Here is a 24587-nt window from a genome sequence, read left to right as displayed (position 1 = left end):
TTATACTATTTACTACACCAGCACATGGAAATGTACACTTGTATGAAGAATGTTCATGCTCGTAAAACATAATGATTTGCATTCCTTTAAATGAAGTTGATACACATAATCAAAAGCAATTATCCACTGACACAGTGACAGTCAAAAGCAACTGACATCAAATTCAACAGAAAGTTGATTGATCTCAAGCATAAAAGTTACATCCCATGACCATCTACCTAAGAGCATGAACATGGTGAGGATCTTGCAAATAATGTTGGCATATTTATGATAGACCTTGGGCTAGTATACTGCTTTTGAAGTGAAGAAACTATGCCCAAATAAGATTTTCCAACTTATATTGTCACCAACAAAGCTTCACCCCAGTGAACTGGGAACAGTTTGCTTTAACCACATTGAAATATATATTTAGGGAAAACTGGATACAAAAATATCAAGATATATACAATAATGGACAACCTTTCGAGACACACACATCTAAGATCTGTTAAAACTTGACACATTCATACTTTGCTTCTAATTATCTGGTTTCCTTTGAATATATATGGCAGCGCCCCCTAATATAACAAGAAAATGTTTTGCAGGTAGTCATCCTCCATAAGTGCTCGCTCAGGATTCATTAGAACATTCGAAACTTGGACATTTGAGGTATCTGCAATTGGAGAATGGAGATATTGAGAAACTCTTAGTCCAAGGCTAATAATGTCTGATTTAGGAGGTTCAAATTTGCGACATTGCATCGAAACTAAGTATAATTGCAAGTCTGAAAAGTCAATATGATAACTGACTAGAGTAGCTTCAAATATTTTTTTATAGAAGGCCACCTTGGAACAAACCCAATGTAGGTTAAACAATGGGAACTATAAAACTAAGGCCTAATTTATGCATCTGTAATGCTGTCCCATAATCTCTGGTATTGTAGATCTTTTCATTTTGAACTGAGGAAGATGGGAAACCAAAAGTAACTCCACACTTATATGAAACTCACATTTTTAAATCGATTTCTCATAATCAAATTGGGAAGAAAGATTGGTATAAAAAGTCTCTAAGGATTGTGTTAGACCGTGTAATCATTTGTAGCATTGGATGGGGATGTTAGATGATTGGAAATTTTAAGGCCTTTGGATTGATAATTAAGACAAAAAAACCCTAATAGTTAAGTTAAAACGGGAATTCTTCAGGGTTTTTACAACATTTTTTTCATGGTTCGTGTACTATGCATCTGATTCTCTGCTATTTGAATCCTTTTTGGCTATGAGGTTGGCCTTATTTCTCTTCTAATTATTTTTTCTGGTTTTAGTTTTCTAAAACCGGCATTCTCCAAGTTTTTTACAACATTCTTTTCATGGTTCGTGTATTGTGCATATGATTCTCTATTGTTTGAATCATTTTTGGCTATGAGGTTGGCCTTATATCTCTTCTAATTATTTTTTCTGGTTTCATTTTTTTGGTTTTAGGATGGAGGAAATGGAAGCGGTTGCATCTTCTATATTTGATGAACAAAGTTGCTTTGGTCTTTATGCATATAACTTTTTCTTCGAAGGTTGTCAATGATAGTCATTTGCACCTGTCGACCTCACCGAGGGTTGGAGGAAATTGCTTTGCAACAGAGTTCTGAGCATCAAAATTCAAGCTAATGGTTTTCCTTACCAACCATGTTCCTTACTGGGCTTATGCTTGCTGAATGATTACTGGGCTTATGCTTGCTGAGTCCAAAGTGATTCCACTGCACTTTAACCTGCTCGATTGCTCAATTCCAGAGCATGAGCATATTTATCTGCAAAACATACTAAGTTTCTGGCTGAAATTGTCCTTCTAGATCCACCAGCAATACAAACCAATCAATCACATGATCAATATATTTAACATACTTCTTAAGCAATGACACATGGAAAATGTCACACCCCCTCCTAGGTCTACCCAAAGTAAGCATGCCAATTGGGGTAAACATGAGGAGAGATGCTACTATGATCATATTCGACCTCGTATGTCACTTAAGGAAGTGGAATCAATAGAACATCACATACAATCATTTACCATCATCAACAGAACCCTAAGGAGACAATTTAGCTACTCAGACAATCTATCCTTGGGTCCCACTACTATTTTGTAGCTCTTAGGTGATAGTCGCTCTCATGCTATGGGAAAGGGAGTGACCAGAAACCCAAAGTTGCTCTCACAAGCCTGCGTGCCAGCGACTGTGGACCAAAATTGCTAGTTCTATGCCAGCGACCCTGGGATTCAAGCCACTTTTCTAGCCTAGAATCTTGGCCTCTACCCAAAACTTGTTGTAACTTTTAGAATTCATTAAAAACATGATAACAATGCTGATCAATCAAAATCACCCTTAGGACTAGGCCTGAGCATCCCCAACCAGGACTGACATTCTATCAAACACTTGGAATCAATGCAACCTACAGGTATAGGATATAAGACAGAGCATAAACGACTGAAAAAACTTATGAAACATAACTAGAAGGATCACCTCCTTCTCCATTGAACTACGACATCATCAATTAGGTCTTGCATCCATCCATTTAACAGTTACAAGTAAATATATGAAATAACCATGACATAAACTAGTCATTCAACCATGCTTATAACCAACATAAAACCATATAAATATCAGAGATATGACAACCATTAAATCCACATATAAATCGATGCAAAAATAAGAGAACTCATCTTTTATTAATCATAGGAAAATCTGACCAGGTTCGAGACTTCTACTTACCACTCGACCATAAACATGGCTGAACCAAATCTCTCTTTTAGCCGTCACCCCCATGCCATATTCCAAGCATGAATGTGGGATCTCATAGAACAACCAATCCAAGAATGACTAAGGGAATCCAGACGTTAAACCACCTCAAACCTCATCAAACCATGATCACATCAAAACCGATGCTCTGATCACAACTGAACCGAACTTGGAATGCCATCTGGAATCCATCATTATCCTTGAGGAATTTTACGTCTCCTTGTCTCTTAGGTTTTACGGCGATCCAAACCTAGATCACTAGGCCTTAAACTAATACTTCTCCCTTAAGCTTTACTCCACCCGGTGATTCCAAAGATCAAAAAACCAAAATAACATCCCAACATACCATGGAATCTGGAAAAAGGCTAGGCTAGGCTAGGCTTAAATCCATTGTCATAACCTGGCAAAAACATGCCACTGATAGCAAGAGAACCATACACCAACATGCAAATCCATGCATGTCCAAACCAGCTAGGAAATCACACATGCAAAAAGTTACATGCAAGTATTCCCTCTCAAGCTGCTTGAGTCTTGATTTCTTTTCCTTGATCCTTGCTTGATTTTCCTTTCCTTTGCTCCAAACTAGAGTGCTCCATGAAAAATTTATGTGACCAAGAGTGAGAAAGGGAGAGAGAGAGAATAATGAGAGAGCTCCAAACTTGAACTAGTAAAAAATTACCAAATGATCCTCATAAGCCTTTTTATGAATGAGGCATCTATTTTTTTCATTTTCCATTATTTTCCTTCAATTTCCTCCTCACATGCAACCTGTGACCTTTCCCCTAACTTTTCTCCTAATTTCCTTTATTTTCATAAATAAATGTGCCAAAAATGCCTTTTTGCTTTTAATTACTTTGCCTTAGCCTTTTCCAATTTTCCTTAGCCAAAACACATCCTATGATGCCCACTAGAATATATGTGCCCAACATTCAACTTGGAATAAGTGTCCCTTAACCGTGGTCATATTTTTCCTTTATTAACCTTTATTACATGAGCTTTTCACTAGGCCTGTTACAGAACTCTCCCCCTTGGTGAACACTGTCCTCAGTGTTAAACCACACCAAGACCTTAGGAAGACGGCTGAAAATAAAACATACTGCCTATGGATCTTTATAACTTAGCTCATTGCATTATTTACAATGAAGAACCTACTCAAAAGGAAAACATCATGACGACATGAAAATATAATAACCATACCACTTATTGGAGCTTTATAACTTAGCTCACGGTGGTATTTACATCCATATACATATACGTACACAAATATCAAAACATCAACAAAACATATGCCAAACATAAATGAACATCAAACCAAAACTACTTTGCCTCAACCGACAAACAATGAAGGATATAGGGCCGCATCTAATCTACCATCTCCCATGTAGCTTATTCAGTTCCAAAGTGATTCCACTGCACTTTAACTTGCTCTATGGCTCTTTTCTTGAGCATGAGATGCTTCCACTATAATATCCACTAAGGCTTCGGTTGGAACTTTCCTTCTTGCTCCACCTGCAATATAGAACAATCAATAACATGATCAATATCCTTTATGTACTTCTTAAGAAATGAAATATGGAAAACATCATGGAATTTCATTATTCAAGGAAATGCAAGTCAATATGTCACTGGTCCAATCCCCTTAAGGATCTCAAAAGGCTCGCAATACCATGGTGCCAACTTGGCACATGAACCTATCCTCAATGATCTTTTCTTGGGCTTGATGCACAAATACACATACTCCCCAACCTAAAACTCGTTGAACACCCTGTGCCGATCTACATAAGTCTTTTGTCTATCCTTTGATGCCTTTAGATTCTTCTTTATAACTCACATTTCCTACTCCATGCCCGTCAACATATCCAGTCCAATAAGTACATTGTTCACTGGATCACTTCAACTGATGGGAGTGTTACAACTTCGTCCATACAATGCCTTGAAAGGACTCATCCTTAAGGACTCTTGATAACCATTATTGTATGTGAACTCAACCAATGGAATATACTCGTCACATTTCCAATGTTGGTGCATCACGTACATCCTCAACATATCTTCCAAGATCCTGTTGACCCTCTCTATCTGACCATTTGTCTGTGGATGATAAGCTACATTGAAGGTCAATTATATACCCAAGCTTGCAAATAACTCCTTCCAAAACTTGGAAGTGAAATTTGCATCCTTGTCCAACACAATATTGGAACACCATGTAATCTCGCTATCTCTCTGATGAACACTTGTGCTACCTCACTGGTTGAATATGTAGTCTTCACTAGAATGAAGTGAGCTACCTTGCTAAACTTTTCAACCATGACCATTATAGAATCATGCAACCTGACTGTCCTCGAAAGACCTATGATGAAATCCATGCTAATGACCTCCCATTTCCATTCCAAAATCGCAATAGGTTGTAGTAGACCACCTGAATGCTTTCATTTCGCCTTTACCTGCTAAAAATCCAAAACATATAGCCACGAACTCTACCACTTCCTTCTTTAGATTCGACCAATTGTAGAACTTCTTCACCATCGTCAACGTCTTTTGATATCTTAGATGACCCAAGTATGTCTTTGCATGAAAATCCCTCAATATAGGCTTCTTGATCTCACTACAATTTTGTATATAGATCTTGTCTCGAAACCTCACCAAACCGTCTGTCATGAGACAATAGTCTACATCTTGATCACCTGTACATGTACCTGTGCTCTGTTATAACCTGTGCATAATATCCATGTATTTTTCATCCTGTTGTCCTGCCTGTAAGATCCTATCCTGTAACTCTATCCCATAAGAGCTTATAACTGCTATATGATTTACTTGTACTTTCATGCTAAGAGCATCCTCAACTTGGTTCTCCTTCCCTTTGATGTATCTGATCTCGAAGTCAAACTCACTAGGAGTAACCAACTATCTAGCTTGCCTGGCATTTAGATTTGGTTGGTCAAACAAATACCTCAACCCACTGTGATCACTCATCAATGTAAAACTCCTACCTAGAAGATAATGTCTCCACATCTTCAATGCATGTATAATCATTGCAAGGTCAATTTACTGAGTAAACTAACACATGTGTTTTACTTGTCAATCAGGGTTTGTAAACTTGGAAGCATGTCCAAAGTATATGGATTTCAGGTGAAGTCAATTTAGGAAGGAAAGACTACAAAGTTAATAGAATTGCATATTACAAATATATTCTAAGTGTTTTAAAAGGCTAAAAATGTTCTGGTTCAAGATGCGGCAAGCAAGAGAAGAGGCTCCTAACTTAGGAGGGTCTAGTTGTCCATCATCATAGTATTTTCCCTAAGAAGAGAAACTAAAGAGAAGTGGTTTTTAATGTGTAGATACCAAGAGAAGAGGCTCCTAACATAGGAGGTCCTGGTTGTCCTTCCTCACAGTTCTACTCCAATAACATTGCCATTGCGTCAAATAACAAAAACTGGAATTCAAGAAATAATACAGGAAATGCAAAAAAAAAGATGATTTTAGCTATGATTCATAACTTGATAGAAATATAATTTAACTTAAATTCTTGTTTGTCCTTTCATATGAAAATTTGACTTTAAACTAACATCATCGAAAAATCACACAAAAAGCATCACACATCTAAATAACTGAATCATAAATATGAAACAAGAAATACTGAAATTAAAATTATGCTAATTTAATCAAAGTGTACTTAGCTTTGTATGGGGGCCCTCCATCCTTGCCTTTTACACCTAAGGAACTCTCAACTACAGCTAACTTATGTAAATATCCCCAGTATGAACAGCAACTTAGAACAATAGAAATTATTTTTCAAATTATCAAAAAGTCTCCAATAGTATGAATACAAAATTACATATATGAATGGTTCATAAACTTGGTTTAAATAAGAAAATCATCAAAAAACTTTGCTACAATAGATCTAATAGTCTTATCTATCCTAATCCATCAATATAGTTCGAACTCATCAAGTTTGGTTCACAAAATTAGGAAAAATCCCAAGAAATAATATTTTTCCCCTTTTTAATAGGGATTTCTGAATGACAGGTCAAGTTTGACTAGCGTTGACCATGCATTTGTTTTCTCATTTTGACCGAACCAATAGGTGTTCCTCCATCCGTGGTTCCCAATATTTCCAAATATGTGCTCAACTCTCACCCAAGTGTCCTACACATATGACTTTAATAGAGCTATTACGAGAATTTTTATTGTAAACACAATTTTTACAAAAATTTCTAAAAATTGAAAAACTTAATTTAGTTACGTGAATATGAAAAATAAGAGTAAAATGAAGCATATGTAAGTGAAATAGGATGGAATATGGTGCTAAATGGATGGGTTTAGGAAACGAAAAAATGACCAAAATTGGGGGCCAACATCTCCCTCTTGTTGATGTCAAGTATGTCCTCATGCTTGCTTCCTCCATTTGTACCTTATGAGTGATGATGCCCTTGCTTTACTCGAACCTGTAGCCTCTTCCTGTGCAACTTGAAGTAGAATATCAATTCCCTCATGTTCCTCTTCTTTGTAGATGGCATCTTTTACTTTTTGTTTTTCATAATTATATTGTGATGACTTCTTCTCTTTTAGCCATATGTAGGCTTGTTTGTAAATGAGCATATTCTGAGTTTTAAGATTTTTGATTTGCTTGTTCAATTTCTTGTTTTATTTGAATATGTGGTTGTTGTTTTCCTTGTACATTTTTTCTCCCTCTTCAAGTGTCTTTCCATGATTTTGTTGTCCTCTAGCTCACTAGTCAACTCTACTATTTTCTTCAGATATTCCTAATTGTGAAATTCTATGGATTCTTCCCTTGCATCTTTGGAATATGAATGAGATGAGGTGGATCCTACCCAAGCATCCTCAAAATAATATCCTTTTTCTATGGGCTCTTCTCGAGCTTCCTCCTCCAATCTTTGTATGATCTCATCAATGCGTTTTGATGTTTGTGGAGGTTCGGTTTCAATAATCTCTATTTTTGGGTCTTTCCCTTGGTTGCTTGGTTCTTCTTGTGATTTTATTCTTGATCTCCTAGGAATGGACAAAAAAGATTTTTCTTTCTCAATCTTAACACTATCCTGCTTCTTTTTCAATCTTGTCCCAGTATATAAATTTGAATTCATGATACTTTTTGTGATATGTAATTTCTCAAACCTTTCCTCATTCCCTGTTATTTGGTCTTCAAAGTGATGTTTGGCTAAAAAATCACTCCAAAATATCCCTTTGTTCCTTTCCTGATACTCAACAAATATCTTGATCAACCCACAATGATAGATATTAGCCTCTTTAGCTTCTGTTTTGTTTTTGAATTTTTCTATCATTTTAGTTAAACTCTTTGAAAAGAAGGAATATTAATTTTACAGCCTCCCTTGATATGTTGAAGAAATTTTATTTGGTAAAGGTAGACTATACTATGCCTATTGTCACAAGTAAAATATTTTTGGATGATCAAAACTAATTCTGCTCATGGATCTCTGAACCAATCTCTTAAAATTCCTTTTATCCTATCAAGGGTCCCCTTCCATTGTTTTACAAGAAAAAGTTCCATACTTTCTCCTTAAAATGTAAACCTTTGTGGTATTCTTATCCTATTAAAGGAAGTTCTAATTATTGAGATATGAAAGTTGGGTTCACTAGTATAGGAAGTTCACCCACTTTAGTTTTCCCATTTCCAAAATTTTCTATGAATTCTTGTGTGATTCTGTCATTGTGGCCATCAAATTTCCTAAGGAACTCCAATAGTCCTACTTGGAATAATTTCTCCATTGCATCTTTACTCAAATTTTCCACTTTGAAGTCTTTGGGTTCAATTTTTGTTGCCATTTGCATATGCTCTGTATACCAATTTATATAACCTTTCCCAGTAAATAATCTCATTATAACAAGCAAAATATTTCTTATTCATGCAATAATAATCTTGGTAAATGCACATAAAATATCTCCTTATCTTTGAAAACAAATGATATTACTTCCTTTGCCTCTAAATCTTCAATTTCCTTGACTTCTGCTGCAAATAATATCAACACAAGGTCCTCTATTTGTAAATCTGAGTGAAGAAAAATTTTGACTGTGTAAAAGACCCAAAAAAAATCTACATTGTAAGAAGAATCTCTCATGTTCTTCAAATCGTATTTAAATCTCTCTCCTTTTACAAAATTTCCTCATAAAAATTTATGAAAAGCCTCCTTTATTTAAAAAATTGCATACTGTGTTTTTGAAATAACACTCACTGTGCAAAAATTTTGACAAAAAATGTATGAGGAAATCGTGGTTTTGATACCTTAACTACAAGAAGAGTTGTAGAAAACTTGTAGAAACTTCTTGTTAATGATTTTTCTTCCCTATGTAAAGATATAGTTTCAATTAAACTCATTTTCTATAATCTCAAGAAATCATGGATTCTACAAGTGGTAGAGAATTTTGAAGATGACAAAGCATTGAAAATCCGAAAGTGAAGTTGTATTTTTCTCTCATTGTGACACATCTCAATAAAAATATGAAGATTAACCTTTTTTGAAATCATTTTAGCCGTTGAGGAGTCTTTGGAATTGACACTTACCTTATCACAAGGAGTCACTGCGTTAATTGAGGAATTCTCTGGGTTTGTGGATTTTGTTGGAGCTCAGGTAGAGGAAATCCCAATCACTTTCTCCTTTCTTAAAAAAACAAAATTACTTTAAATTATCCACGCTACACAAGGTTTTCCTTTCCTTATTTATCCACGCTACTTGGGGTTCTTCTCTCCTTATTTCACCATGCTTCTCTTTCAATTTCTCCACACTGCTCTTTCACACAGTCTCTCCACGACATAGGGTTTCTCTCCTACACAGTTACCTTCACTCTCTGTTTTTTTTTCCTTTGATCAAGGATTCCTTATGATGTGGGTGAATGCACATTATTTCTCTCTGACTCTGAGCTGAGTTTGGCTATGATGATGAAGGAGAATACGCAGAGTATATATTTGAATTTTTTTTACCGTTTCATTGTTTAACTGTCTTGTCCATTTTCGATTTTGGCTACCACTTGTGTTAATGCATCATGGTTCATTTACTTATGACCGTGCTATCCTTTGTACACTCCGAAACTTGTTTTATGTCCACTAAGGTTGCATCATAATTTGAATTTTAGAGTTTTGAATACTCGTGACCATTAGGACCTTAGTTTATGATTTCATATTGCATGCACTATGTTTGCTTATCCATCATACTTATGTGCATGTTGCATATTCATGTTTTTATCATTGCAACATTTATCCTTTTTCATCATATACATATGTTTTTTATTTTGAAATGACCATAATTTTAGGTCATTTCAAATTAAATTTTCTTTATATTTTTACAATGATACTAAATTCTTGTTCTTGTTTTGTAGATGCATAAACTAATCCTTCAGGGTGTATAGACAATTTCTCCATGATGCAATTTTTTTTTTCAAAATGAGATGTGGCCAACAATATTGGTAAAAAATTGCAAATGATATGGTTGATTAATGAGATTTGAATGTATGGTTAAGTGAGGAAATGAATGAATATGTAGGGTGATGTAGGAAAATGTATAATGTACATGTCTAAGAGTATTGCATATTCAAATTTTAATATAGGTTATCAATCTTAGAAAAAAATTCAAAATCAAAGGCTTTAAGAATGCTTTTAAAGTTACAATACTTTCCTTTTACTTGATATCTCATTGTTAATGCTTTAACTCTTTTGTTAACACTTGACCTTTTCAAAATGAATTCTTGTCAATATTGGACTGTAGATAGATGCTTGTAGCTATTTCTTAGGTACCTTTGATGTTATATTGAAAATGAATAATCAGGTCCCTTCTATATATAATATTGATCTTGCTTGAAACAAGTCCCTTACTAATAAATGTTGATTATGATGTCTCAGGTCCCTTTTGTAGTACAACTTCTTGATATTAAACCATTGCATAGTTTGTTAATTTATTATGATTCTTCCCCCTTGCTGATCTTAAGACTCGTCCTCAAGTCTTTAAATTTTTGGAGGATGATCCTGCAAAAATAAAATGAAAAACATAAAAGAGAATTCATATTGGCGAAACAGGTTGGTTTTCCGATATGAATTTGAGTTTGTATTGTGCCAGTATCCTGGATTTTCACAACCAAACTCCTTTATTATTTTTTAACTTTTATTTTTATTTTTATTCTTCTGGAAATAAGGAAGGAATATTACTATGTTATTCCAATACTTCCATGTTGTCTTCTATTGAGACTTTGTTTAGAAAGTATTATTTATTGATAGGTTTGTTATAAACTTTGAGTCTATGACGATTAACTAGAAATGAAATTGTTGCTTCATCAATTGTTTTTATCTTGACTGCTCCATTGTCAAATATTTATTCTATTTCATATGGCCCAAGCTAATGAGTAGTGAACTTAGCTTTGAAATATTTGTACTTGGAGTAAAAAATAAGTGCCCAGTCTCCCTTATGAAAAAAATTGTTTTTGGTAAATATGTCATGCCATTTGATTCTGCGTTGTTGTATTACTGATGTATGTTCAACTGCCTGTTTTCCGATATCATCTAGTTCATTTAGTTGCATACGTCTCTGTTGTTTAGCTTCTTACAGGTTCAATCCCAATTCTGTTGCAATTTTGAATGTATGAATTTGAAATTCGATTGGTAACAAAACTTTTTTACCATATACTAGTTGATATGGACTGAATCTAGTAGTATTTTTCCATGTAATTTTGTATGCCCATAATGCATCTTTTAAATTATCTGACCAATATTTTTTGTTCATTTGTACTATCTTTGTCATGATGTTTTCCATAACCTTATTAGTAGATTCCACTTGTCTGTTTGCTTGTGGATGATACGGAGTTGAATTTCTATGCTTTATTTTGTATTTTTTGTAAGATCTTGGACAATTTTAGAAGTGAAATGTGTTCCCCTGGCATGTAACAATCTTTCTTGGAACTCCAAATCTTACAAATATTTATTCAAAGAGGAAAGAAACCACTATTTCTTATGTTGCTCGTTCCACTACTTTTGCTTCAACCCATTTTGTAACATAGTCTGTACATACTAATATGTACTTCTTTCCATTTGAAGGCCGATTAATAGGTCCCACAAAGTCTAGAGCCCATTGTTCAAATGGTTCTATAAGTACTTGTGGTTTCAACAGAATCTCATCTGATACTACAGGTCTTCCAGTTCTTTGACAACCATCACATCTTTTGCAATAGGTCTTTTCGTCTTTGAAAATTGCTAGCCAGTAGTAGTTATGTTTGAGCACCTTGTATGTTGTCCATTTATTTGCAAAATGGTCACCACATGGTTCATCATGATATGATTTTAGAATATAAAGAATTTCATCTTCTCTTATACATTTTCTTATCAAAAGATCAGGACCAGTATAAAAGAGGTCACCATTGACCCAAGTATATCTAACACTCTGTTTAATTATTTTCCTTTTCTCCTTGCTAGTGAAATGGGGTGGTAATATTCAAGATGATAAATAGTTTTCTGTATCTGAAAACCATGGATTTTTAGCTGTTACAGCAAGTAGATGCCCATCAGGAAATTTTTCTGAAATAGGGATAAGATCATCAGGAGAATTAAGTCTTGACAGAAAATCTTCCACTTGATTATCTTTTCCTGGTCGATCTAGAACAATGATATTGAATTCTTGCATTAGTAACAACCATCTAGTAATTCTGCCATTAGTTATTGTTTTGTTCATTAAATATTTAATGGTTGAATGATCTGTATGAATAAATACTTGATAGCCTATTATGTAATGCCTAAATTTATTGACTGCATGCACAACAACTAGCATTTCTTTTTCAGTTACTGTATAGTTTAAATTCGTCGGAGTTAAGTTTTTACTTATGAAATAAATGGCATAGTTAAACTAATTTTCTTTTTGTCCTAGAGATTCTCCTATAGTTGTGTCTGATGCATCAGTGGATATGTGGAATGGAAATTACCAATTTGGTCCTCTGAGAATGGGTGCTATAGACAATTTCTCTTTTAGTTTTTCAAATGTGTTTTGACAATTTGTAGTCCACTGAAACTCAATGTCTTTTGCAAGTAATTTGAATGAGGGTAAAGATATTTTGCTGAAGTTTTTAATGAATCTTCTGTAGTAGCCTGCATATCCCAAGAAAATTCTCACTTCTTTCTATTTTTTTGGCGGCATTAAGTTTACAATGACTTGTATCTTTGTTGGGTCTACCTTAATTCCAGAAGAAGAAATGTGATGTCCCAACACTATCCTTTCAGTTAAAATGATAAACATTTTTCATTGCTGAGGGATAAGTTTGTATATATGCATATTTTTAGAACTTTTTCAAGATTGTTTAAACAATCATCAAATGTTAGAGAAAGATTCTTCGGCGAAAATCACATGGAAATCATTTGTCGACGCGTTTCGAACCAACTAGTGTGGTTCATCGTCAGGACAAGTTGAAGAAACAGATCTAGCTCATCATGCTAAATAGTCTGAGCAGAGCCTCCAACAGCTATCTTCCCCAACGGCTAGTTTGACTCAAGGACAGGGGTCAAAATTATTATAATAGTTTAATTCGTAAAAATAAATAAATTATTATTAAGGGTAAATGGTACGAGACCTAATAATTAAAAATGATAAGTTAATTAATAATTTAAAAGGAAATTAGTCAAATAAATGACCTTGAAAATATAAATAATTTTATTTAAAAGTATTAAAAAATAAAAGGTAATAAAGAAAATCAAAGTTAATAATTAAAAATTATAATTTAATTAATAATTTAAAAGGAAAATTAGTTAATTAAATGACCTTATAATAAATGGATAAGTGAAATACCTAGATATATAGAGTAATAAATAAAATATTATTATTGAGAGTATTTGGCACGAGACCTAATAATTAAAAATTATAAGTTAATTAATAATTTAAAAAGGAAAAATGACCTTATAATAAGGGAATAAGTTAAATGCCTAAGAAATATAAGAAGAATATATAAAAATAATCTTATTTAAAAGTATTATTAAAATTGTATGTTAATTAAAAATTATGAAAGGTAATAAAGAGAATCAAAGTTAATAAAAATTATAAGTTAGTTAATCATTTAAAAGGAAAATTAGTTCATAAATGACCTTATAAAAAAGGATAAGTTAAATGCGTAGATATATAGAGTAATATATAAATTAATTTTATATAAAAGTATTATTAAAAATGTATGTTAATTAATAAAAGGTAATTAAGCTATAAAAAGGACCTTAAATGGAAAATTAGCTAATTAAATGACCTTATAATAAAGGATAAGTTAAATGCCTAGATGTATAGAGTAATATATAAATTAATTTTATTTAAAAATATTATTAAAAATTGTATGTTAATTAATAAAAGGTAATTAAGCTATAAAAAGGACCTTATAAGTTCAGAATATAATAAAGAAAATCAAAGGGTTTCTTTATTATATTTTGAACTTACAAGGTCTTTTTTATAGCTTAATTACTTTTTATTAATTAACATACAATTTTTAATAATATTTTTAAATAAAATTAATTTATATATTACTCTATACATCTAGGCATTTAACTTATCCTTTATTATAAGGTCATTTAATTAACCAATTTTCCATTTAAGGTCCTTTTTATAGCTTAATTACCTTTTATTAATTAACATACATTTTTAATAATACTTTTATATAAAATTAATTTATATATTACTCTATATATCTAGGCATTTAACTTATCCTTTTTTATAAGGTCATTTAATTAACTAATTTTCCTTTTAAATTATTAACTAACTTATAATTTTTATTAACTTTGATTCTCTTCATTACCTTTTATTATTTTTAATTAACATACAATTTTAATAATACTTTTAAATAAGATTATTTTTATATATTCTTCTTATATTTCTTAGGCATTTAACTTATTCCCTTATTATAAGGTCATTTTTCCTTTTTAAATTATTAATTAACTTATAATTTTTAATTATTAGGTCTCGTGCCAAATACCCTCAATAATAATATTTTATTTATTACTCTATATATCTAGGCATTTCACTTATCCATTTATTATAAGGTCATTTAATTAACTAATTTTCCTTTTAAATTATTAATTAAATTATAATTTTTAATTATTAACTTTGATTTTCTTTATTACCTTTTATTTTTTAATACTTTTAAATAAAATTATTTATATTTTCAAGGTCATTTATTTGACTAATTTCCTTTTAAATTATTAATTAACTTATAATTTTTAATTATTAGGTCTCATACCATTTACCCTTAATAATAATTTATTTATTTTTACGAATTAAACTATTATAATAATTTTGACCCCTGTCCTTGAGTCAAACTAGCCGTTGGGGAAGATAGCTGTTGGAGGCTCTGCTCAGACTATTTAGCATGATGAGCTAGATCTGTTTCTTCAACTTGTCCTGACGATGAACCACACTAGTTGGTTTGAAACGCGTCGACAAATGAGATTCCATGTGATTTTCGTCAAAGAATCTTTCTCTAACTTGATATGGATCACAGAAGCCTAAACTCTATTAATCATCAAATGTACTTCCATAAACAGTAAAATCATCCATGTAGACTTCAAATTCATGTACAATATCTACAAAGCTAGCTAGGACTGCTCTTTGAAATGTGGCAGGTGCATTACATAGTCCAAGAGTTAAAACATTATAAGCATATGTTCCCCATGGACAAGCAAATGTAGTTTTATCCTGGTCTTCTAATGCTATCTTGATCTGATTGTATCCACTAAATCCATCAAGAAAGGAAAAAAACTTTTTCCCTACGAATGGGTCTAGTACTTGATCAATGAATGGTAGTGGGAAATGATCTTTCAATGTTGCTTTGTCCAGTTCCCTATAGTCTTCACATATTCTCCATTTTCCATTTTTCTTTGGTACCACAACTAAGGGAGAAACCCATTGACTATCAGAGATAGGGTAGATAAATCCTACTTGTAACAGTCTATGCAACTCTTGTTTCACTATCTCCTTCATCATTGGATTCATTCTTCTTTGTGGTTGTCTTACTAGTTGGATTGTTTCATCTGTGTAAATGTGATGGATACATGTTTTTGGATGGATTCCTTGCATGTCTGTATAGTCCCAGGCGAAAACTTTTGAATATTTCTGTAATAATGCAATTACCTATTTTTCTTGTGATGGTTGTAGATTATTACCAATATTTAAATTCTTTCTAGGATTGATTTCAATGATTTTTCTTTGAGAATTGGTAATTGGTTTGACAGGAAAAATGCTTTCAAATGAATTTTGTAATGATTGAATAGTACAATTTTCATGAGAACATTGATTTAGAAGATTATATGCAGCTTCATATTGTGTTATTCATATCTCCTTGAGAAATATCAGGTTCTGAGATAAAAAGGTCTATTAAACCCTCATTTTCTTCTTCTTCTCTAAAATTAAAGGCTTGATTAATGCTTAAAACATGTAGAGTTCCTTCTTGTTGGTCATCAAGCCATGATAGTAAAGAAGGAGATTGAGCAGGAGGATAGAGTGCAATATGTTTTCTTTCATCTCCATGTGTTATGATCATGCTTCCTGATTTGCATCCAATGAAGGCATCTATTGTGGCTAACCATGGTCTGCCAAGAATTAAAGGATGGCCTCCTAGATTAGTTTTTGGTTGCAAGATTAGAAAGCCTATAGGGTTTTCCCATGAATCCAAAGAAACAATGATGTCTTCAAGTATTCCTTCTGGTACAAGTTTAGATGTATTTTCTAGCTCTAAAATTGTAGTAGCTGGTCATATGTTTGGCAATTTTAAATAATTCAGTTGTAGCATCTACAACCGCCCTCCAAAATTTTGCCTCAGCTTCATTTTGGAGCCTCCTTTCCAACCTTTCACAGCAGCGTGTCTTGCTTCGTCAAGTACACAAGCTTTAACGATTTTCTTGCAGAGAGAAAGTCTTCCCATCAGAGCTTGTTGAACTCCCGTCACAGGCTGTTCTCCTGGACTTGGTCTAGTAGTGGGTTGAGCAGCTCCCTCAAAAATTTGTGCAATTTATGAGGGCAACCAACCCTCCCTCCAGAAATTGTGCAATTCTATCTGGCAGCCTGCTGGGCTCCAAAATTGCACAATTCTGCCAATCAGGCTTCATCTAGAAAATTACGTAATTCTTCCCAGGAGGGCTACTTAGCCCAGGAATTATGAAATCTTGGGTAGAAGTCAGTTGCTCTGCCCAAAAATTGTGCAAATCTCTTAGGAAACCAACCCCAACTCCCTCCAAAAAATGCACATTTTTTCCTCCCAGCTGCGCAGACTGTGGCATGTGCAGTTGAGCTGACCGGTTCCCTCCGGGACAGAGAAAAACTGACCTGCATGCATTAGTTGTTTCTCCCAAGGCAACATGCAAAGGAATCCCTTATATCAAGGATATATTTTTAGCAGTTGGAGGTTACATGCAAGGATCATTTCAGAAACCTCCCACCAAGTGTCGCTTTCCCTAGATTTGTGGCATGCACATAGCAACCTTGATTTTATCAAAACTCATGAACCAGGCACTGTAGAGCTCATTCCTCACATCAACCTTGCAGTTCTAACATACCACAATGCATCTAGGAGCCATCAGCACATTTAGCTCAATTTTTTTGGAGTAAGCCCACTTTCCATGTCTTGTGCTGTATTTCTGGCACTTTTTGTGTTTCGCTTTGTATGAATATTGTTTGCTTGATTTCAATGAGCGTTTGATATCGTTTTGATACATACTAGCTTGTACTAGCACTGTTTTAGTTTTTGCTAACATCTCATTGCGGTCGCATGCATGAAATAATTTTTGATGACGGGTCACTGATTTGGCGAATCATCTCACCCACATGCATGTTGTTCCGTTTTATGAATCTGTCATTCACTGTTTGCATGCACGATCATTCACTTATGCTTACACTCAGTATCACCATGCATTCACATTCACATTCCCTTTCAGTTGCCCGTCAAAGAGTCTAGGAAACATTGGCCGGACTTTGCCTCACCAAGATAGCATTGCGCAAACCTGAGAGGGAAGGCTCTATTTTCCTCTCAAGAAATGTGCATCTCTACCAGTGACTATCCTACAATCTTTCATTACATAATTATGAGGGACAATGACTGCTGGCCCAGAAAATTGCACAATGCAGTCACTGAGCCTGCAACCATTGCCAACTAAGATTGTGCATTGTGCAATTACAATAGTCAACAGCCAGACTGGACTGTGCATTGCACAATTCTAGCAGTTAGTCAGTCTCCCAGTAGCCCAGACTATGCCTTGCGTAGTCTTGGCAGTCAGTCTCTTGACCTCCCGGCGTAAATTGCGCAACCTTCATGATCAGTCACACAGGTATGTTGCAAGTTAGTTATCAAGTTAATTTTTGTTTTCGACTGACAGATTGCTTGCCATGAGTGTTGCCATGTCTCTAGGTATCACAAGTGTTCATTTTCCTCTCAGTGGCATAGGTACAATGGTTTCCAAGAGAGCAGAGTCGAAGACACCATTCAGAGCACACTTGGGGATGCAGTCGATCAAGTGTCTATGGACTTGTGTACCCACGAAGAAATCAAGTTGTTCGTAGACAAGGACATCAAGATATGATGGAAGCAGCATCACAACAAGCAACATCATGAACAACAGCTGAAGGTAGCATACTGGATGCAATGAATGCAAGAGGAAGGTTGTTGACAACACAAAGGCAGAACAAAGTTGCAAGCTCAAGCAGATCCACTTTTGGTGAAAGCAACTTTGGAGACTCATGCTATGAAGTGACAGTGCGACATGAAGATCACACGAAGGTAGAGAACGGAATAGAGAAGGAGTTGTATGTGCTCAAGAAGCAACTCAAGGAAGAACAGGAGCAACAGCGGGCGCAACATGCACTCACAGATGAAATTGCACCCATACAAGTTAAAGATCCATCCTAGTAGCTGGCATGGAGCAGACATGGTGATTAGTGTTGTTGATCACATGCAAGGGAATTCAGCAGCATGCATGTCATCATGTGCACGCATGTGATGTCACCCATTTCAACACACTCACAGAGGCAAAGACAAGAAGCAAGTCCAACTGGAGCTGAACATGTAGTTTACAGTTGATGTGCATGACCACCAACACACACTGCAAGATCAACACGAACACTATGCATCAGTGTGTTTGTGGTTTGATTGCACAGAAGAAGACCATGCGCATGTTAGCAGAAAAGTTGGATGGAGGAGTCACACTAATGCACCCAGATGCAACAGAGGCAAGAGTTCTCTTTAAAAATATGTCACCATGGAGAGCATGCACACCATCACGGATGACCAAGATTGCCATCAGCTCACCACCTTCACCATCACAAGCATGTCAAATATTTGGTCTCACCAAAACGAACCGAGTGTCATTGATATCTTGCATCACTTGTTCAAGCCATTTTGTCTCACATGGGCACATGTGTATTGTAATGTAATGTCTTGTCAAGTGGAAGTTCAAGTGTTAATAGTTGGATGTAACAACCATAGAGTAGATGAAGAGTCATGAGGGTAGATGAATTGTCACAAAGGGAAATGTCAAGGGTCACCCCACCGTTTGCTATAAATAGAACCTCATAACTCATTGTGAAGGCTTTTGGTCAGCCAAACTTCCGCTAAGACTATCTTGGGGAGAGCTTGGAGAGTATTGTAATGAGACTTGGCTTCTCCACTGTGCAGAGCTAGTACATCTCTTTGGAGGAGCAGGCGGTTGTGGCTGTAACGTTCCACTATCGGAACTAGTGGTCATATATGGATGTATTGTATGACTGGAACTTACACTTCTTAATATAACAAGAGCCAGCACGTTTCATGCATATTTTCTATTGTATTCTATGCTACCTCGTTTACTCTAAATGATATATGTATTGGTTTGCTTACGCATGCATGTATAGCAATTTGTGTATGTATGTATGAATCTTTTTGAAGTGTGTTGTTGGTTTAACCATCACTTTGGATTTCATGCTAACTTTCCTTCCATGTTGTGATGCATATTCGCTCGTGTGTTCCCTTCTTAACTGCGTGTTATCACAGGTTTCTAAGGGGCGCACTCATATCAACCCCCGTGTGTTAGAACCTCTCATGCACCTTCCTTGGCTCACTATAGCTATCACACCCTTGCTACCAACAGAGTTATCTTACTTGCCTCTATGCGGAATCACGATTAAGGCATTACCATACGACCCACTGTTGGGACTCCTACACCAAATAGTCTGTGGTATAATTGGGACTTCTTATTGAGGAGATCCCCTTACATGCTGGCGGGTCGAGCACCATCAACATTTTGGTGCTAGAAGGAGGTCCAAATGACAAGTTGAGTCCTCACATATTTTTTGAATCTCTACATATCTATCACGACTAACTACCGAGTTGCTCCTCCGGAGTGTATGTCTTATGGAAATGATTTCATCATCTCGAAAACTCTCTTGGATAACTTGTCTCATAAAACATATGAGGGTGGAGGCCACATAGCCTTGGTTAGGCACACAGTCTGCGTTGTAGGCTCATGCGAAAGACATGGATTCTTTGAAGAATACATGAGCTGCACATTGTTCATCTACACGCTTCGAGGGAATCCAATGCACTCATGTGCCATGCTGCCCAAAAAATCTATTCATTCTATTGTTCATCTGGTCATAGAGATAGATCGTGGTTTCAATCACTATAACTATCAAGCACTCAACAAAGAAATTCTAGAATTACGAAAAGCACTCGATGAACCTGTTGAACAGTTTTACACACGCTTTTGTAATCTTGTATACCGATTCCCTTAAGATGATATTGATTGGGAATTTCTTGATGGAAGATTTGAGTATCTTCTTCACATATCTGAACCCCACTCAACACACTTTGGTGATGGAGTTGCACAATCATAGGTAGGCACAGTTGTTGTCACAAGTGATTGTCCACCTTCACCTCATCAAACAACTCCACCACCGCGGAGTGATGTGGGATATCATGCACACACATTTGTTGAACTGTCACATTCTCCCACCCCACCAACTCTTGATATATGCCTAAATTTGTCTTGCAAACCTATTAGTTTTCATGTGGATTCATTCCCTCAACCTCCATCCCCACATTTTGTTGATCCTCCGGATTGTACTGTCTTGTGTTCTCCCATTCCAGGCTCCTCAACTATTGTGAACGAGGATCAATTTGTCGACAGATTTGGTGTTACATAGCAAACCCGTGCCATCATTCTTGATAAGTGTATGTAGGAATCTAAAGAAGGACCTATGGTGCAGGATGACTCCCTTCCAGCCATGCCTCATCTGCTTCATCTTGGCATCCCTTGGGATTCTGCCACTACTGATTTCCCCTGTGAAAACCCATTTTCAGATATTTCTACTTCTAATCATTCACAGGACACGTTGGATTTCAGTCTGTCATTACATTTCAGATAGGAAACATCTTCCTTTGAAAACCTGTCTAATTTGTCATCTGTCATTTATGAAAACATAGAGGGTGAACTTCTTTGCTTCTCATCTACTCCTCTGCCCAATTCATCAAATCATGAGGATGCTAACAAACATCTTGAATTTTCTGATCTTGGTTATCGTGATCTCTTTACTTTTTCATCTAATCACAATGTTGATTCAATCATTGTTAATCTATCTAAGAAACTAGTCTACGATGATATATCTGTCAACGAATTTGAAACCCCACAGGTTGTCAAGGCACTTCAGCCCACGCTGATGGTTATGTCAGGCCCTCACTGTCTTGAGGTTGGTTTCACTTCCAGTCAAGAAATTGTTGAAACACTCAAGGCTCCTCATCACTCTCTGCTTTGCATTCAAGATCAACCAAACACCCATATTTCACTTCCTCCACTCGAACTACATGATCCCATCGCTCATGAGTTGGAGGAATCTTACACCGCAAGCACACATGCACAACGTAAGTGGTATACCTTTCTCACATTTGCTTGTATATCACAGTCAAGAGAATGCATACACTCAACATCTGCATGTAGTATAGCACAACACCATGGCATGTCCACAGAGTGTATGTCATGTGCTTTCACTGATTTTTGTTTTATGGATGCTTTTAAACTTTAAGTGTGTTTGTCTTCACTATTACATCTTCCTTGTTTGCTGGTTCGCATAACTATCTTGTTCGTGAACCATGCCTTCACCAACATGGGTCAACCAATGCACCGGTGGCTGCATTGGAAGTAACACTTTACATGAGATGATTCATGCACCGTTAGCTTAGGAGTAGGACTAGTGTTTTATTTCAGTCTGTTTGCTTGCATGCTTGTTTGCTTACTTGCTTTGTTTGTTTGTTTTTCTGATTGCTTGTTTTCTTACTCACTTTGCTTTCGCTTTTTCCTTCGCTTCTGCTTTGCTTTGTTGATTGTTTGTTTGCTTGTTTCGTTCGTAGGTTAGTTTCGCATGAAACCATGTACGACTCTTGAAACAAGTTGGATAAAGTATAAGAGGCCTTGTGTAGCTATCACTACTTGGTTATCTATGATCCTGTCTTTGTATGAAGAACTTGTTACTTTTTGTCCATGATACGTCAATGGAAAATATGTACTGTTCAAAGTGAACCTTGGTGAAAACACAATGCTTGCACGCTAACTAGTGTCACCTACTCTAGTTGATTATTTTTGGGTTAACCCTTGTCAGCTCAGTCAAGTAGAGTAAGGTGAGGGGGGAAACCTTCATAGGCACGTCAGAGGTATAATAAATTACTTCTCTGCTGGAATAAAAGTGAAAAAAGTTTGAAAAAAATGAAAATGAATAAGGTGAAAGAAGAGAAAGGATTCCTGCACAGAGAGGTGATGCAAGTAACTTCATTGGGGTACTGACCAGCTCGCTGGTAGCAGAGTCATGCTTGTGTTCCTATGTGACTCCACCAGGATAGTGTCCAAGCCTACTGGTAATGGAGCAACACTAGAGATGAAACGAAGACTCTGACAACTATACTGCTTGTGCACCAATATACCCCTCAACCCCAATTGAAACAACTATGTTGCCTTGGCTTGGAATGTGTGTCAATCGACCAAGAGCTTGGTAGATTCTACATCTTACAATCAAGCTAGTGTGGAAGCCAAGAGGAACTAAGAACTAAACAATACTTCTGGAGGTGTTAGACTTATTTTTCATGAACAAGGTCCATTCAAAGAGCTAGAGTTCTCCTAGTGTGTTGCCAAGTGTTGTAGCAACTACAACCACCCTCCAAAATTTTGCCTCAGCTTCGTTTTGGAGCCTCACTTCCAACCTTTCACAACAACATGTCTTGCTTCGTCAAGTACACAAGTTCCAGTAATTTTCATGCAGATAGACAACCTTTCCATCAGATCTTGTTGCACTCCCCTCATAGGTTGTTCTCCCGGACTTGGTCTAGCAGCAGGTTGAGTAGGTCCCTCAAAAATTTGCACAATTCTAGAAGGCAGCTAGCCTTCCCACAAGAAATTATGTAATTCTGTCTGGCAGCCTGCAGGGTTCTAGAATTGCGCAATTCTGTCATTCAGGATTCATTCAAAAAATTGCGCAATTCTTCCCAGCAGGGATGTTCAACCCAGGAATTGCGTAATCCTGGGCAGTAGTCAGTTGCTTTAGCCAAAAATTGTGCAAATCTCTTGGGAAGCCAGCCCAGCTCCCTCCTAGAAATGTGCATTTTTTCCTCCCAACTGAGCAGACTATGGCATGTGAAGTTGAGTTAACCGGTTCCTTCTGGGTCAAGCAAAACTGACTTGCATGCATGGGCTGCTTCTCCCAAGGCAGCATGCAAAGGAATCCATTGTATGAGGGATCTATTTTTAGCTGTTGGAGGTTACATGCAAGGATCATTTCAAAACCCTCCCACGAAGTGTCGCTTTCCCTAGATTTGTGGCATGCGCGTCGCAACCTTGATTTTATCAAAACTCATGAACCAGATGCTACAGATATCATTCCTCACATCAACCTTGTAGATCTGACATACCACATTGCATCTAGGAGTCGTCGACACATTCAACTAAGTTGTTTTGGCGTAAGCCCACTGTCCATGTCTTGTGTTGCATTTCTGGAAATTTTTGTATTTCTCTTCGTATGAATGTTGTCTGCTTGACTTCAATGAGCGCTTTCCGTCATTTTGGTACATACTAGCTTGTACTAGCATCATTTCATTTTTCGTTAACATCTCACTATTGTCGCATGCATGAATTTTTTTTCACGAATGATCGTCGATTTGGCGACTCGTCTCCCCTAGATGCATGTTGTTTTGTTTTCTAATTCTATCATTCACTGTTTTCATGCACAACCATTCACTTATGCTTACACTAAGTATCACCATGCATTCACATTCACATTACCTTTCAGTTGCCCGTTGGCGAGTCTGGGCAGCTTTGGCCTGGTCTCTGCCTCACCAAGACAACATTGCGTGAACCTGAGAGGGAAGGATCTATCTTCCTCTTAGGAAATGCACATTTCTGCCCAGTGACTATCCTCCAGTATTGCATTGTGCAATTCTAAGGAACAGTGACTGCTGGCCCAAAAAATTGTGGAATGTAGTCATTAAGCCTACAACCGTTGCCTGCCGAGATTGTGTATTGTGCAATTCCAATAGTCAACAGCCAGACTAGACTATGCAAGTGCACTTCCATTAGTTAGTCAACCTCCCAATAACCTAGACTGTGCCTTGCGCAGTCTTGATAGTTAGTCTCCCGACCTCCTGATGGAAATTGCACAACCTTCATGATCAATCACACAAGTATGCTACAAGTCAGTTCTCATGTTCATTTTGGTTTTCGACTGATAGATTGCTTACCATGAGTGTTTCCATGTCTCCAGGTATTACAGGTGTTCATATGAAGTAGCATAGGTACAATGGTTTCAAAGAGAGCAGAGTCGAAGAAACCTTTCAGAGCACACTTGAGGAT

This window comes from Pinus tabuliformis, chromosome 1_1, assembly GCF_031772625.1.
Source record: "Pinus tabuliformis cultivar Carrire ecotype Pingquan chromosome 1_1, CPIR1, whole genome shotgun sequence".
Classification (NCBI taxonomy): domain Eukaryota; kingdom Viridiplantae; phylum Streptophyta; class Pinopsida; order Pinales; family Pinaceae; genus Pinus; species Pinus tabuliformis.
This window is presented reverse-complemented; position numbering follows the sequence as displayed.